Below are 17,044 nucleotides of genomic sequence, written 5' to 3'. Positions count from 1 at the left end.
TATCTCTCCTTTGGGCTTTTCGAACTTTCCCTTCCTGGACGTGTACGGGAAGAGACTATTTTCTATCCTCTCTTTCTTGCAAGGAAAAATATTTTGGTGAACTGGGTGGCTGAGGGTCCCCCTTGACTTTCAAATTGGCACAGATTAATTATGGAATGTGTTCCCCTTGACTTCCTTACAAATATGGTGCACCGAAAGACCGAATTATTTTATAAAATATGGCAGCCCTTCTTGAATTACATAAATACAGATATTTCGGCTATCCTAACAAGGGCTTTTATTTAATTGAGATTACAAACCTGGCTGGTCCGGGGCCCCTTAGGAGAGGAATCCCGCACGAATACGGGTTTTATTACATCTGATGTTAACACATTTTGAGCATGTAAGAGACTTAAATATACACTCTGGTTAGTTGTAGGTTAGATTAGTAGATAGTTGAATTTTGTTTTTTTTTCTTTTTCGGTTTTTTTTTATTCTTTTGTTAAATTTTGGCTATTGTATATTTGATTTAATTGTATATCAATGTTTATATTTGAGAGTTTTGTTTATTTTTGTAAACTTGTAAAAATGTTAAATTTCTATAAAAATATCTATATTAAAAAAAAGCTATATCAGTGTGCCATAAGATAAAGACCATACGACTGAAGAATATCAGTAAACACCCTTTTATAATTGCTGTGTGTTACAAATACTGGCAAGCATTATCATCCCTTAAAATGGTATTTTATTTAAATTGATAAATTTCTCTCAAAGTTTTGATTTTCTGCTACAACTGTCCTTTTGGTTTATCAACCTTAATTTGGCTATTCGTTTCATTTAAAATAGTAGACGTGATAGGCTAAATGGCTTTCTTCAGAGCTGAAGTATTTTCTGAATCTTTGTGTATTGCAAACACAAACTGGCCCTGCCACTTTGAACCTTTTCAGATTACTTCAAAACTACATGTCTAATGCTGAGAATTTTTTTTTTGGTGCACGTTGTTTGACATCAATTTGCATTTCTGCAGCATCCTGATGGGTTAATAGGAGTGGCCTACAGTGGAGAAGAGAAATGGATACCAAGTGGGGAGATGAAGAAGGAAGGGAAAAATTGAATGAAATGACTTGTTGAATCAAAAGATTTATGGAGGCTTTAAAAACAGTGATGATAGTTTAGTGTAAATACATGGGGAATGTTGTGGATTAAATGAGGAAGTAACAAGCAACAAATAATTTGGTTAAAACGGTAGTTGCTGGAAACTTGAAACAGCAGAACAATTCTGGAAAGATGTAGCAAGTAAGAATCTCTATGGAAAAATAAATTGATACTTTGTTATAAAATCTATTGGAATTTCTCTAAAGGTATCACATCTTAACTATGAACTATTTGTCTTGTTCGTTGCTTTACCTAGCGAGATTCTCTGATTTTTTTTTGAAGGAGTAAACTGATGTCTGCGGGACGAGAGGTAATTTAAATAGGATCAGATAAGGTGGTGAAGGAATCTGAAGGGGTGGGTGAGGATTCTAAGTAAGTTTGGGAACAGGAGCGTGGAAACAAAGTTAACGAGTTCTGAATTGGATTACTTTGGCTGCTGGAGATGAGAAGCAAATGGGAATGTGGCAGAAATTAAACTTCAGTCTGAAATAGAGTTTTGAAGTTTCAGCACCTGTTAGAATGATATAGTTGGAGACTGATGTTTTTGTGACTAGATATGTCTTAAATGTTAAAAATCACGCAACACCAGGTTATAGTCAGACAGGTTTATTTGGAAGCATTAGTTTTCGGAAGGCCACTCCTTCGGGTGGTTGCGAAGCAAGAGAAGCAGAAGACACTGAATTTATAGCAAAAGGTTAGTATTATGCAAGTAAAATGATATATTTAACAAACCTAGATTATTGTTAAGTCTTTCATCTTTTAGAATGCTTTACAGGTTTTAGTTCATTAATATGCAAATCCCAGAACTTCTTTTAAGTCACATTCTCAAGATAAGTTAAGCTTTTATTATTAAAAAAAGGTGATGTCTCAGCTCAGACTGCATTAAAGGTGTGAGATCAGAGTCTGCCTGTATCCCAATCTTGACTCAGACTGGCTCTATTTCCAAAGTGGAATTCACAAAATAATATATGGATTGACTGTCTGCATTGACTGCCTACCAGTTGTGTATTCTTTGAGCAAAATAGACTGTATCAGTAAATATAATTCTGCAAATTCAAATTCACCCCATAGACTTGTGTGCATGCGTGTGCAGGAGAGAGAGTGAACGTGTGTGCGAGTGCATGTTTGTGCAAGCTTAGTAAAGTGTGTGTGTAATGGGGTATAAGCCTCTGAGAGGGTGCATGTGTGGGTGTGAGTTTGGGGTGTGTATATATGCGAAAGAGCGCATTGTGTATGAGAGAGGGTCTGCATGAGTGCGTGCGTGTGTGTGCGTGAGAGAGAGAGAGACTGCATAGTGTAGGTGGGGTCACCTGTACTGTGACATGAATCCAAGGTACCAGTTAAGGCCATCCTCATGGGTACCAAACTTGGCTATCAGCTTCTGCTCGGCCACTTTGCATTGTTGCCTGTCCCGAAATCTGCCTTGGAGGATTGTCACTTGAAGATCTGAGGCCAAATAGCCCTGACCATTAAAGTGTTCTCTGATTGGGAGGGAACACCCTGTCTGGTGATTGTTGTGCAGCATCCATTCATCCATTGTTGTAGTGTCTGCTCGATCTCACCAATGTACCATGCCTCAGGGCATCCTAGCCCGCAGCGCATGAGATAGACACTATTGGCCAAGTCACATGAGTACTTGCTGCGTACATGGTGGGTGGTGTCCCCACGTGTAATCATGGTATCCCTGTTGACACTCTGACTCGTCTTGCAGTGGTTGCCATGACAGGGTAGTACGGTGTTGTGGTTGTTGTCCTGAAGGCTGGGCAGTTTGCTGTGAACAATGATCTGTTTAAGGTTTGGCGGTTGATTAAACGCGAGAAGTGGAGACACAGGGAAGGTATTGGTGAGGTGCACATCCTTATTGATAAGGTGGTGCAGGCTGCAAAAAACATGATGTAGCTTTTCAGCTCCTGGGAGGTACTGGACAACGAAGATACCCTATTGGTGTGTCTGTCTCCTGAGGAGGTCGTTATGGTTTCTTTCTGTGGCATGTTGGAATTGGCGATCAATGAGTTGAGCATTGTACCCTGGTCTTATGAGGGCATCCTTGACCACCTTCAGGTGAATGTAGCATTCCCCCTCATCAAAACAGATCCTCTGTATGCGTAGCGGTTGGCTGTTTTAATATGTTTCGGGTAGAAACTAGAGAAGTGCAGCATTGTGAGGTTATCTGTGGGTTTGCAGTGGAGTGAGATACTGAGGTGCCCATCTTTCATGGAGCTGCGTGTGTCTAAGAATGAGACAGATACTAAAGAGTAGTCCGTGGTAATCTGGTGGGATGAAACCCGTTGATATTACCATGTACGCATTTCCGTGTCTCCTCGCCATGGGTCCAGTGGAAGAAAATGTTGCCAATAATACCTGGTGTATAGTGTTGGTTGGATGTCCTGTGCAGCAAAGAAGTCTTGTTCAAAGCTGTGCATGAAAATGTTGGCACATTGGGGTGCAAATTTGGTCATGTGTCTGGATGAAGAACTGATTGTCAAAAGTGAGGATGAAGCGAATGAGTTGTAGGATGGTGCTTGGAGATTGGCAGTTGTTGGCATTGAGTACTGAGGCTGTTGTCACAATGCTGTCATCATGGGGGATGCTGGTGTAGAATGCTGAAATATCCATTGTGATGGGGAATGTTGTATCACTCCAACTAGTATCTTACATACCCATGAGGCCGGACACCACTTTGACTGGGACAACGCATCCATATAGGATTAGCCAAACAGAGACACGCATGAGAATTCCTAGAAGCATGGCATTCCAACTGGAGCTCTACCAACAAACGCATCGACTTGGACCCCATTTACCACCCTCTGAGAAAAAGAACAGGAAATGACATCACCAATCCAAGGAAACCTAATCACATAAATAGAAAGCGGGACATAACACCAGCGTTCCACCAGAGACTCTATGATGATTTCACCTAGTATGGTGAAGAAATGTCTGAAAACGAACCTTCAAGCTCAGCAAGCTGGGGGTCCCTTGTACTTTGGGTTTCAAGATGCCTTCGACATAGCCAGAGAGGTTCTCACACATGTAACAATTGCCTGGTATGATGGGATGTCCAGATGTGTTGGCTTTGTGTATCTTCGGAAGGCAGCAGAAGTCCCCTACGTGAGAAGTATGTGGGATGAGAGCAAATTAGCCATTTGGATACAGAACTGGTTCAAAGGTAGAAGACAGAGGGTGGAGGTGGAGGGTTGTTTTTCAGACTGGAGGCCTGTGACCAGTGGAGTGCCACAAGGATCGGTGCTGGGCCCTCTACTTTTGTCATTTACATAAATGATTTGGATGCGAGTATGCTCCTTGAAAGTGGAGTCGCAGGTAGATAGGATAGTGAAGAAGGCGTATGGTATGCTTTCCTTTCTTGGTAAGAGTATTGAGTACAGGAGTTGGGAGGTCATGTTGCGGCTGTACAGGACATTGGTTAGGCCACTGTTGGAATATTGCGTGCAGTTCTGGTCTCCTTCCTATTCGAGAAGATGTTATGAAACTTGAAAGGGTTCAGAAAAGATTTACAAGGATGTTGCCAGGATTGGAGGATCTGAGCTACAGGAAGAGGCTGAATAGGCTGGGCCTGTTTTCTGTGGAGTGTCAGAGGCTGAGGGGTGATCTTCTAGAGGTTTACAAAATTATGAGGGGCATGGATAGGTTAAATAGACAAAGTCTTTTCCCTGGGGTCGGGGAGTCCAGAACTAGAGGATATAGGTTTAAGGTGAGAGGGGAAAGACCATAAAAGAGACCTAAGGGGCAACGTTTTCACGCAGAGGGTGGTACGTGTATGGAATGAGCTGCCAGAGGATGTGGTGGAAGCTGGTACAATTGCAACATTTAAAAGGCATTTGAATGTTGTAGGGGTATATGAATAGGAAGGGTTTGGAGGGATAGGGGCCGGGTGCTGGCAGGTGGGACTAGACTGCGTTGGGATATCTGGTCGGCATGGACAGGTTGGACCGAAGGGACTGTTTCCATGCTGTACATCTCTATGACTCTGTGACTGCATCAAAAGTCTTGATCAATGTGTTTAGTTCACAGGTGTGTTCTTTAGTCAGATCAGCCACCATCAGAATTATAGTTAGGATACCCTTCGTTGTCCAGTACTTCCCGGGAGCCAAAAAACTATGCTATGTTCTTCGCAGCCTACAGCACATTATTGATGAGGAAGAGCACCTCACCAAGACCTTCCTTATGCCTCCATTTTTCGCATTTAAACAGCTGCCAAACCTTAAACAGATCATTGTTCGCAGCAAATTGCCCAGCCTTCAGGACACCGTTGATCACAACCCTGGTCATGGCAACCACTGCAAGATGTGTCACAGTGTTGACACAGATACCACGGTTACAAATGGGGACATCACCCACCATGTGCTCGCTCCCATCCGCTCTCTTCTCTTTACTCTCTGACGCAGACCCTCTCTCATACATGCACACATACACACCCCACACTGTCACCCACCCACACACCCTCTCTCACGTTTATATTCATCTCTCTCTCTCACACTCTCTCTCTCACACTCTCTCTCTCTCTCTCTCTCTCTCTCTCTCTCTCTCTCTCTCTCTACCAGGTTTGCACATTCTCTTTCACGTAGTCACACTCACACACACTCCGTCCTGCACAAGTCTGTGGGGTGAATTTGTATTTGCAGAATTGTATTTACAGATACAGTCTACTTTGCTCAGAAAATACACAACCGGTAGGCAGTCAATCCATATAATATTTTCTAAATTCCACTTTGGAATTAGAGCTAGTCCGAGTCAGGATTGGGATGTAGACAGACTCTGATCTCACACCTTTTAATGCATTGTCTGAGCTGAGATGTCACCTTTTTTATAAAACCTTAACTTATCTTGGCAATGTGACTTAAAACAAGTTCTGGGATTTGCATATTAATGAACAGAAAACTGTAATCCATTTGAAAAGATGAAAGACTTAACAACAATGGAGGTTTGTTAAGTATATAATTTTATTTGCATTACACTGATGTAATCTTTTGCTATAAATTCTGTCTTCTGCTTCTCCTGCTTTGGAACCACCTGAAGAGGGAGCGGTGCTGCAAAAGCTTGGGCCTCCAAGTAAATCTGTTGGACTATTTTTAAATTGGTCCACCCCAGTCCAACACCAGCTCTTCCATGTCTTAAATGTGCATGAGGTGGCTGAGTTATTGAAAGGTATGATAATTTGTCCATTTTGAAACTTCATCTCGAGTGTTTTGCAAGAGGTGCAGAGAGGCGACTGAGAACTGAAAGGTAGGTTTGATTTTATTGAGGTCGAAGTTTAGCTCCTAAAAGTTAGCAATTTTAGAAATTTCATGAGTTGAGTCAGGAGGTAGTGTGTTTGATCATTGGTATTTTTTGGTTCTTTATGATTTAAAACCAAATTAATTTCAAGAAAATAACGGAGATCTGCAGTCATCAAGAAACAGATGGTATGGTGTTTGCAGCTATAAATAAGTAAATGGCTTGAAGTACATTGTTCTTTATCTCTATCTTATTTTATTTCAACAGACTTGCAACTTTAGATTGTTTTAGCTGTTATTAAACTCATGGCTATTGTAGCATTTTGGCTGTATCAGTAAACGAAAAGATCTGGTAAGTTGTTTTTCTGCAAGCATGAATTATGGCTGTTCGTTTTCTCCTTTTTAGGTATAAGGTTGCTTTTCTACTTCTCCCCAGTATCTCTATAGTATTTCAGTTAGAACAGTTTACTGAAGACTAGATTTTATTTGCATTTTATAACTGGATGTAGGTGGCACTGGCTAGGCCAGCATTTATAACCCACCCCAAACTATCCTTGAGAACATCAAAAGCTGCCTTCACAAACTGCAGTTGGCGCAGGGGGTAGTCCATAGTGCAGTTAGGAACAGAGTTTCAGGATTTTGATCCAATAACAATGAAGAAATTGTGATATAGTGCCAGGTCAGGTTGTTGAAAAATTTGCAAGTGGTTGTGCTTCCATTCATCTTCTGCCCTTGTCCTTTTAGATGGTAGGTGGTCTCAGGTTTGGACAGTGCTGTCAATGGTGAGCTGTGCATATTGCAGTTTGAATGTATTGTGCCACCATGCAGTGCAGGGACTGAATGTATAAAATATGCGTTTAGGATAACTTATCTAATTTAGAGTTCTATCCTACTAAGTAAACGTTATTGCTGTTTTTCTTTGTTTTCTCTTTTACAACTTTATTCAGTTGGCTTGCTACTTTATGACTGTATGTTCGTACTCCCAGATCCATTTGCTGCTGGTTTGGAAAGGCAATAATCTAAAAGCTCGCTATTCTTAAGAGTATGATACTTTATAGTTGCTGGTTTTGCCAATTACTTGCCAAATCTACAAGTTTATCAACATAATTTTGTAATATATTGAAGTTGTCCTTGGTGTTGACTATTCTCCAATTTGATGTCATTCACCAATTTAAAGGTTGTACTTTTTTTATTCGAAGGTCCTACCTTGTTATCAAAGTAATGCTGCAGTGGTACCAATACTGATCCATGTGCACATGCCGCTTTCGATTTCTGTCACTCAAACTATCCTTTAGCCTCCACCTCTGCTCGCTATATAACTATTCTTCTACCTTTATTGTGGTTCTGCAAGCTCGAAGGTGGTAGCTTATTGGTGGTACCCTACTGAATGTATTATTGAAATCTTGATAAATTACATGGATAATATTCCCCTTGTTTTTTCTCTGTTCACTATTTAAAGCAATCAGTGAGTTTAGACAAATAAGACTTTTACTTTTAACTGCTTTATTGGAATTCCCTTGTATTTCCCACCAAGGTTGATAAGCCGACTGGTTTGTAGTTCCCAGGACATTATATCTATCTGCCTTAAATATAGATAATGTTAGCTATTTAGCTGTCCTTTTGCATTATATCTTTTTCTAACAAATTATTACAAGTAGATAACAGTACATTCACTATCTCCTCCAGATTATTTTAAAATGCACCAATTCAATCAACCAGAACAGGATTTTTATTCTCTTGAATTTGATTTGTTTATTTTGTATTGATACCTCTCTGCTGTTCATGTGCTTATACCATTTCTAAATTCATCTTTCAATATCATCTCCACTGATCTGCCTTCTGGGTAATGTTTTGCATTAAAGACATGATCTAATATTTTCTCTATTTTGTTGTCTCTGATTTTGTAAACTCTTAATGGCCCTGTTCCTTTTTTACGTTTCTCTTGATGCACCTAGTAGGCCAAATACAGTAACAAAAATATTGCATATTGCGTCAATTCATTGCTAAACTCTCACAATGTCTACTCAATCTTTCGGTCCAGTTTTGCAAAAAGCTTTAATGCTAAGGATACAAACTAGTTTGAATATTTTAAATTCCAAGTAAGAAGTTTGGGTTCTGTCAATAAATGTAAATCTTTCAATTTATTTTTCATAGTTTTTACAGTCACTAATAAACTTCCTTGTGGTTTATATTGTGAACCAAATGTCTGTTGAGCAATTTTTGAGATCCAAAATTATGTATAAGCCTGTGATGTACATATTACACCAAATATAGTTACAAGGATTCTGTTTAACTCTTGAATTGTTACAATTATTTAGATATTGAGCATTGAAAAATCCACCACATACAAATTCGGAGTAGAGATGGGTCATTCGGCCCCTTGAACGAGCTTCACCTTCAGTGTAATTATGGCTGATGTATTTATTTCAAATTCCACAGTTCCTGATTGCTTTTAATTTCCTTTTCTAATGAGAATCTGTTTAATTCTGCCTTACAAAAGGAAAATATCTCAAGGTAAAGATTCAAAATATCACTGGAAAAGTGGTAGAGAGAGGGAATGGGTGTCATTATGCATTCCTAAATTTGTTTTTCTAAAATACATCACCAAAGGGTAATGTTTAAGTAAACAAGTGGAAAAGAACAAAGAAAGCAACCCCAGGCATATTCAGATGGTAGTAAGAATTTGAGACTTTGGATACGAAACTCATTGTCCAAAGCCTGCCTTAGTTGAATTGGGTCATTTTAAATGAAGTGTCAAGAATAGAGATACAAAAAGTGGTGTACTGAATAGAAAACCACTTGAATTCACTTTACCATCTGAATTTAATTGCACAGTGTATTTATTTGATACTTTTTATGTAATGTATGGAAGCTTATTACATTTAGATGCCATCAGTGCTCAGCTGACAATTTACTTTGATTTAAACCCTTCTACTGTCAATACTGGAACATATAATCTAGTCTTGATGATAAAACCAAAGAAAGGCTACATTGTTTCTTTTAATTTGTTTGTGAAATACGATGTTGCTGACAAGGCCAGAATTTATTGCTTTTCTTTGATTGTCCTCCAAAATAAGTTGGTAAGCTATTCTATGAATTGCTGCCACCTGTAGTGTAGATACATCCAGAGTGCTGTTAGGTTCAGAGTTCCAGGATTTTGACCAAGAAGCAGTGAAGGCATACTCATGTGTTTCCATGTAAGCATGGAATGCAGCTTGATAGAAAATATGCAGTTAATTATGCTTCTATACAGCTGCTCTCCTTGGTGGTAGAAGCTGCATGTATCTTGCAAATGGTACACACGGCAGACACTTGTGGTGGAGGGAGTGTGCATCGCAAGTGATAGATTTGTTGCAAAAATTTGGGCTGCATTAAGCAGATTAGTTTTATGTTGCTTGTTGGAGCTGTGCTGATCCAGATGAGTGTAGACTTCCATTGCACCTTTGTAGATAGATGGTGGGCAGGCCTTGAGGAGTCAGTAATTAAGTTACTAGCTGCAAACTTCCCATTTCTGATCTGCAATTGCAGCCAGAGTTTTGATGTCTGTTTGTGTGCAGATTTGCAGGGTATTGATAATAGGGAATTCATCCCAGTCAACAAATGCTGCCTTGAAATCAAATGCAGTTATTCTCACCTCCTCTCTGGAATTCAGCTATTTTGTCCATGTTTGTGCCAAAGTTGTAATGAGAACTGGAGATAAATGAATATAACAGAGCCAAACAGCATCACTAAGTAGGTATTTCTTAATAACACTGTCAACAACCTCTTCCTTCACTTTGATTCAGAATCGGTTGACAGTGTGATGTTCGGCTGGATTGTGATTGTCTTGCTTTTAATGGACAGACATTCCCAAGCATTTTCTAAAACATCAGCTATTCTTGACATCACAAAGTGGATCAAATTAGCTGAAGATTGGCTTCTCTGATGTGGACCTTGACAGGCGGTGGACATAGATGATCTGTCCAGCAAACCTGGCTAAAGATTGAAGAAAATGCTTAAGGCTTTTGTTTTTTTTATCCAAGAGCTGTACCTCTCTTCCAAATTTAGTGAAAGGGTTCATTCCTGAAGCAGCCTTCACTTTCTGCCTGTTTAATCATCCTCCACCGTTTTCAAGTGGATATGGCAGAACTGTGGAACTTTATTCAGGTGCGTTCATTGTGGGGTCATTTAGCTCTACTTATAGCATACTTCATATGAGAGGTTAGGTGGAAGTGAAGACTGCAAATGCTGGAGATTAGAGTCAAGAGTGTGGTGTTGGAAAAGCGCAGCAGGTCAGGTAGCATCCAAGGAGCAGGATAATCGACGTTTCGGGCAAAAGTCCTTCATCAGGAAGCCCTTTCCGGATGAAGGGCTTTTGCCCGGAACATTGATTTTCCAGTTCCTCGGATGCTGCCTGACCTGCTGCACTTTTCCAGCACCATATTCTTGATTTTATATGAGAGGTTGACAGTGGTTTGAAACTTTCAAAAAGCAACATTATTTTAAATGTTTTCACGGGAGATACGGTAAAGGAACATTGAATAGTTTCTGTCACAAGTCTATTTTCAAACCCAGTGAATGGTGCACTACACTTATTACACTTCAGTTTACACTTCAGAGTTTTCGGGGCAATTTGAAAGATCTGAATGTGATAGCGATGTCAAATCATAAAGCTTATAGAAGTATAAAATACATATTTCACATGTTACAATTATCTAATTCTATCTCCTGCCTTTCATCTGTGTTTTATTAATTATGTATTTAATATTTGACTCTTCTTCCACACAGGAAGATGGGATGTAACCCTGCATTCGTTGAACAGCTGCCAGAGATATGCTACAACATAGCTGGTTGAAAGAGGAAATAATGCTGGAGACACGGCTGTAGGCTGGTAGGAGAAAATGAGTGAACAAAAAGATTGGGATTAGAATTTGATAGGGAATTTGTGATGGTGAGCATGTCTGAGAAGGATTCCAGGCAGGTTTGTAGGCTGCACCTTTGATGTGTACCTCTGATGCTGAGTTACACTGGTGTCCAAGGATAGTCAGGCATATTGTATTATAGTTGCTAGATCCAGGTGAGGGATCATTGTGAGCTGGCTGGAAAGGCTCCGGGGTGGACAAATTTTGTAGGTAGCTGGAGAAGCACTCAAATAGAGTGGAGAACTTTTGAAGTGTAATTCAGCTCATTTTAATTTCTGTTACGATTTATGCTTGCCCTAAGTGCTTGTCATACTACTTTTCCCTACAATTGTATTTTGATCATAATTGGATAATTAATCTTTTGAATATAGCAATGTGTAAACAACATTTTATACATTTTCAGAATAATCTTCTGTTCTTAAACTCTTATGCCTGAGCTAGCAGTCTTTCAAAACTCCTTAGATTTGGAAAATTTTGGATTGAAAAATTGCTGATGTTACACTCTTGTTCAAAAAAGGAGGTTTGGGAGAGGTAAACATAAAATTAACACCTATCAATAGGTTAGGTTGTCATTGGGAAAATGCTAGTATTTTATAAAGGATGTAATAGCAGAGCGTTTATTAATATTTCATACAATCATGGAAACTCAGCCTTGCTTCATGAACGACAAATTATGCCTGACAGATTTATTAGAATTATTTGAGGAGATAGCAAGCAGGAAGGATAAAAGGGACCAGTAAATGTAATATATTTGGATTTCTAGATGGTTTTCAATAAGCTACTGCATGCACAGCTAGTTAGTAAGTCCGTAGAGAGCTAGGAACAGCAGGTGCAGGGGGATGCGTTTTCAATGCCAATGTGTATCTAGTGGAGTATCGCAGGAATCAGTGCTGGGGCCACATTATTTAGCATATATATTAGTGACTTGGATAAGGGAAGTGAATGTGCAATCACTAGGCTTTTGAGATAAAAATAGGTGGGGAAACAACTTGTGACGGTGAACACAGAGTCAATAGAGGGATATTGACAGGTTTAGTGAATGAACAGATACTTGTCAGATGGAATATAGTGTAGGAAAATATGAGATTATGGACTTTGGCAGGAAGAATAGAGGACTTGAACATTGTTTAAGTTGAGAATGACTGCAGAAAACTACACTATAGAGGGATTTGAGAGTTCTTATGTCATGAATTATAATATAAAACATATAACTTCTGTGGGTAATGGGAAAGCAAATGGAATATTGAGCTTTATTTCAAAGGGAATGGAGTGTAAACAGAGGGAAGCGTTGCTAAAGCTATAGGCTTTGGTTAGACCTTACCTGGAATATTGTGAAGGTAGTCCATGAAGATTCACTTGATTGATCCCAGTCTTGATTGACCAAAAGGGGTCACCCATTTAAGACATGATGAGGAAGACTTTTTGTGAGGATAGTGAATCTGTGGAATTCTTTACCGCAGCAGGCTGTCCCATCTGCGTTGTTAATTTTTTTTAATCAGGAAGGGAATCAATGGTTATGGTAATAGGGAGGAAAGTGGAATGGATTGTCAGATCAACCATGATCTCATTGAAAAGCAGAGTAGATTTGATGGGTCAAATAGTCATCTTCTGCACCTATGTCTTATGGTCTTTATAGTCTCATATTGGCTGGAATGTGTCATGTAGTGATGGTCAGCTTGCTGTCATAGTTGAAATCAGGGCCAGCGCATAGCCTTCGCTGTTGACCATATCTGTGCCTGACTATTTTCACAAGTCTTGTTAGCATTGGATATAATTTTATAAATTAAGTGTATATTGCTTTATTGAAACAAAAACAGACATTGCTGGAGAAACTCAGCACATCTGGCAGTATCTGTGCAGAGAAAGCAGTGACCCTTCTTCAGTTCTGAATTTACTCTGCTTTCTTTCCACAGATGGTGCCAGACCTTCTGAGTGTCTCCAGCAATTCCTGGTTTTGTTTGAATTTGTGCATCAACATTTTGTTGTACTGTTGCTGTATTGATTTCTTTTATGTATGTTTGTAAGTATATGATGTGTTACCTATTCCTTTTATGTGAGTTACAGGGAGAGGCTGAATAGGCCTGGAGCGTCGGAGGCTGAGGGGGGTGATCTTATAGAGGTTTATAAAAACATAAGGGGCATGGATGGGGTATATAGACAAGATCTTCTCCCTGGGATAGGAGACTCCAGAACTAGAGGGCATAGGTTTAGGGTGAGAGGGGAAAAATTTAAAAGGGATCTAAGGGGCAACTTTTTCACGCAGATGGCGGTGCATGTATGGTATGAGCTGCAAAAGGAAGCGGTGGAGGCTGGTATGATTACAACATTTAAAAGGCATCTGATTTGGTATATGAAAAGAAAAGGTTCAGAGGGATTTGGGCCAAGTGTTGCACATGCGACTAGATTAGATTTAGGAGTCTGATCGACATGGACGAGTTGGACCGAAGAGTTTGTTTCCGTGCTGTACATCTCTATGACTCTGAATATCATATACTAATCCTGACTCCCCAAGGCCTGCCCATCATCTACAAGGCACAAGTTATGAGTATGATGGAATAGTTTACACTTACCCAGGTGTGTGCAGATCCAACAAGGCACAAAGCTTGATATCATCCAGAAAAGGATCAGCCTGCTTGATTGATACCACATCCATAAACATTCACTTCTTGAACCACCGACACTCATGGGCAGCAATGTGTGCCATCTGCAAGATGCATTACAGAAATCCACCAAAGATCTTTAGACAGCACCTTCCAAACCCTTGACCATTGCTATCTAGAAGGACATAGGCAGCAGATACGTAGGAACACCACCACCTGAAAGGTCCCTTCCAAGCCACCTACCATTCTGACTTGGCACTATATTGCTGTTCCTTTAGTGCTATTGGATCAAAATCCTGGATTCTCTTCATCACTGAATTGTGGGTCCACCTACATCACATGGACATCAGTGTTTCAGGAAAGCAGCTAACCACCACGTTTTAAAGGGCAACTAGGGATGGACAATAAGTGATGGCCCAGTCAGCAATGTTCAAGTCCCACAAATGAATAATAAAATCTGCTTAGTTAAAAGTATATTGGCACTCCTTATTTCCCTAAGATATACATGTCATGTATTGTATGGTGCAGGAGTGGAGGATTGCAAACATTGTGCCCTTGTTCAAGAAGGGCAGGACAGATGACCCAGGTAATTATAGACCAGTGAGCTTACTTCTGTTGTGGGAAAGGTTTTGGAAAGGATTATAAAAGAGAGGATTTCTAATCACCTAGTAAGCAACAATTTGATTGGAGATAGTCAACATGGTTTCGTCAAGGGCAGGTCATGTCTCACAAGCCTCATTGAGTTTTTGAGAAGGTGACCAAGCATGTAGATGAGGGTAGGGCAGTTGAAGTGGTGTACATGGACTTCAGTAAACCTTTGATAAGGTTCCACATGATAGGCTGTTGGAAAAAATGCAGAGGCATGGGATTGAGGGTGATTGAGCAGTTTGGATTAGAAACTGGCTTTCTGACAGAAGGCAGAGAGTGGTGGTTGATGGAAAATATTCAGCATGGAGTCTGGTTACTAGTGGTGTGCCACAAGGATCAGTTTTGGGACCACTGCTGTTTGTCACTTTTATAATTGACTTAGACGCAGGCATTGGTGGATGGGTTAATAAGTTTGCAGATGACACTAAAGTTGGTGGAGTAGTGGACAGTGTGGAAGAATGTTGCAGGTTGCAGAGGGACTTGGATAAACCGCAAAATTGGGCTGAGAGGTGGCAAATGGAGTTCAATGCAGCTAAATGTAAGGTGCTTCACTTTGGCAAGAATAACAGGAAGACAGAATACTGGGTCAATGGAAAGATTCTTAGTAGTGTGGATGTGCAGAGGGATCTTGGAGTCTATGTACATGCATCCCTGAAAGTTGCCACCCAGGTTGATAGTGCTGTTAAGAAGGCATACGGTCTGTTAGGTTTCATTGGTAGAGGGATTGAGTTCCAGAGGTGCAATGTCATGCTGCAACTGTACAAAATAATAGTGTGGCCGCACTTGGAATATTGTGTACAGTTCTGGTCACCCCATTACAGGAAGGATGTGGAAGCATTGGAAAAGTTGCAGAGGAGATTTACCAGGATGTTGCCTGAGGGAAGCTCTTATAAGGAAAGCTGAGAGATTTGGGTCTGTTCTCATTGGAAAGAAGAAGGCTAAGAGGGGATTCGATAGAAACATTCAAGATGATCAGAGGATTAGATAGGGTAGACAGTGAAAGTCTTTTTCCTAGGATGATGATGTCAGCATGTACTAGGGGGCATAACTACAAATTGAAGGGTGATAGATTTAAGACAGATGCAGAGGCAGGTTCTTCACTCAGTGGTAAGAGCGTGGAATGCTCTACTTGCCAATGTCGTTAACTCAGCCACATTTGGGAGATTTAAACAATCCTTGGAACAGCACATGGATGATGATGGGATAGTGTAGGGGGATGAGCTTAGAATAGTTCACAGGTCGGCGTAACATCGAGGACCGAAGGGCCTGTTCTGTGCTGTATTGTTCTATGTTCTACTGTATATTTAAAGTAATTAATGCAAGTTCACAGTGTCACAACTGTTTTGATGATTAACAAAACGGCTAATTTCATGTGCAATAGCAATTTCATGTGATGTTATGAGTTGCAATTGTTTTGTCATAAAACTATGGTGGTACTGCATTACAAACATGCCTGGTGATTTTAACTGAATGTGGGTATAAATTAAACCTTGGTAGGTAGTCCAATGTTGAGGGTATATTTTGAGAGACTAGAGAATTCAAAATTATTCTCCTTGGGACAGAAAAATTTAAAGGGCGATTGAATATAGATGTTCAGAAGGATGAAAGGCTTTAATAGAAAATAACCTTCAGGCACTGCAAAGAATTAAGAAAGCAAATGGTTTGTTAACCTTTAAAGCAAGATGGTTGGAGTATACAAGAAATCTTGCTGCAGTTATATAGGGCTTTAATGAAACCACGCCTTGAATACATGTCATGGGGAGATGCACAGCAAAGATTCATTTGATTGCTGGGAATGATAGAGTTGACCAGCAAGGAGGGATGGAGTAAAATAGACCTTTATTCTTTTGGATTTTAGGAGAATATGAAATTGTTATTACATATTACATATGAAACATGTAATATTCTGAGGGCATGACCCAGCATATGCTGAGAGGCAGTCATCTAAAGCTATAGTTGAAGCCTCAGGATAAAGAGTTCACCATTAGGTCTGAGGTGGGAAGGGCGGCACGGTGGCACAGTGGTTAGCACTGCTGCCTCACAGCGCCAGAGACCCAGGTTCAATTCCCGCCTCAGGCGACTGACTGTGTGGAGTTTGCATGTTCTCCCCGTGTCTGCGTGGGTTTGCTCCGGTTTCCTTCCACAGTCCAAAGATGTGCAGGTCAGGTGAATTGGCCATGCTAAATTGCCCGTAGTGTTAGGTAAGGCGTAAATGTAGGGTATGGGTGGGTTGCGCTTCGGCGGGGCGGTGTGGACTTGTTGGGCCGAAGGGCCTGTTTCCACACTGTAAATAATCTAATCTAATCTAATCTTTCTTCAGAGGTTTATAAATCTCTGGTTTTTCTCACTCTTGATGATGGAAGGTATTCAGACTTAGAGCTCAATACAGTGTAATTAGGTCAAAGAAATATTAAATGACAGGGTTTGCTTGAGACCTTGCATGACCACCTCTTCTTTCTTGTATTCTTAAAATCACTCCCCACAGGGCAACATTGTGGACATATCTATACTCGACAAACTGCAGTGCTTC

At 40.2% G+C, this 17,044-nt stretch overlaps 1 protein-coding gene across 3 annotated transcripts in view; it reads left to right on the top strand.

Moving 5' to 3' along the window:
* abhd18 (abhydrolase domain containing 18) overlaps positions 1-17,044 on the top strand; it is a 96,417-nt gene that overhangs the window by 7,951 nt on the left and 71,422 nt on the right. For 2 of the 3 annotated variants that reach the window (XR_006309064.1, XM_043674178.1), the window contains exon 2: positions 11,133-11,235. The exons of the other annotated variant lie outside the window; for it this stretch is intronic. The gene's annotated coding sequence lies outside the window, so the exon portion shown is untranslated. The remainder of the gene's footprint in view (positions 1-11,132; positions 11,236-17,044) is intronic. 3 annotated transcript variants of the gene reach the window in all.

Source organism: Chiloscyllium plagiosum, chromosome 32 (genome assembly GCF_004010195.1).
Source record: "Chiloscyllium plagiosum isolate BGI_BamShark_2017 chromosome 32, ASM401019v2, whole genome shotgun sequence".
In the NCBI taxonomy this organism is placed as follows: Eukaryota; Metazoa; Chordata; class Chondrichthyes; order Orectolobiformes; family Hemiscylliidae; genus Chiloscyllium; species Chiloscyllium plagiosum.
The sequence above is the reverse complement of the archived record's forward strand: the minus strand, read 5'-3'. Positions and strand labels throughout refer to the sequence as shown.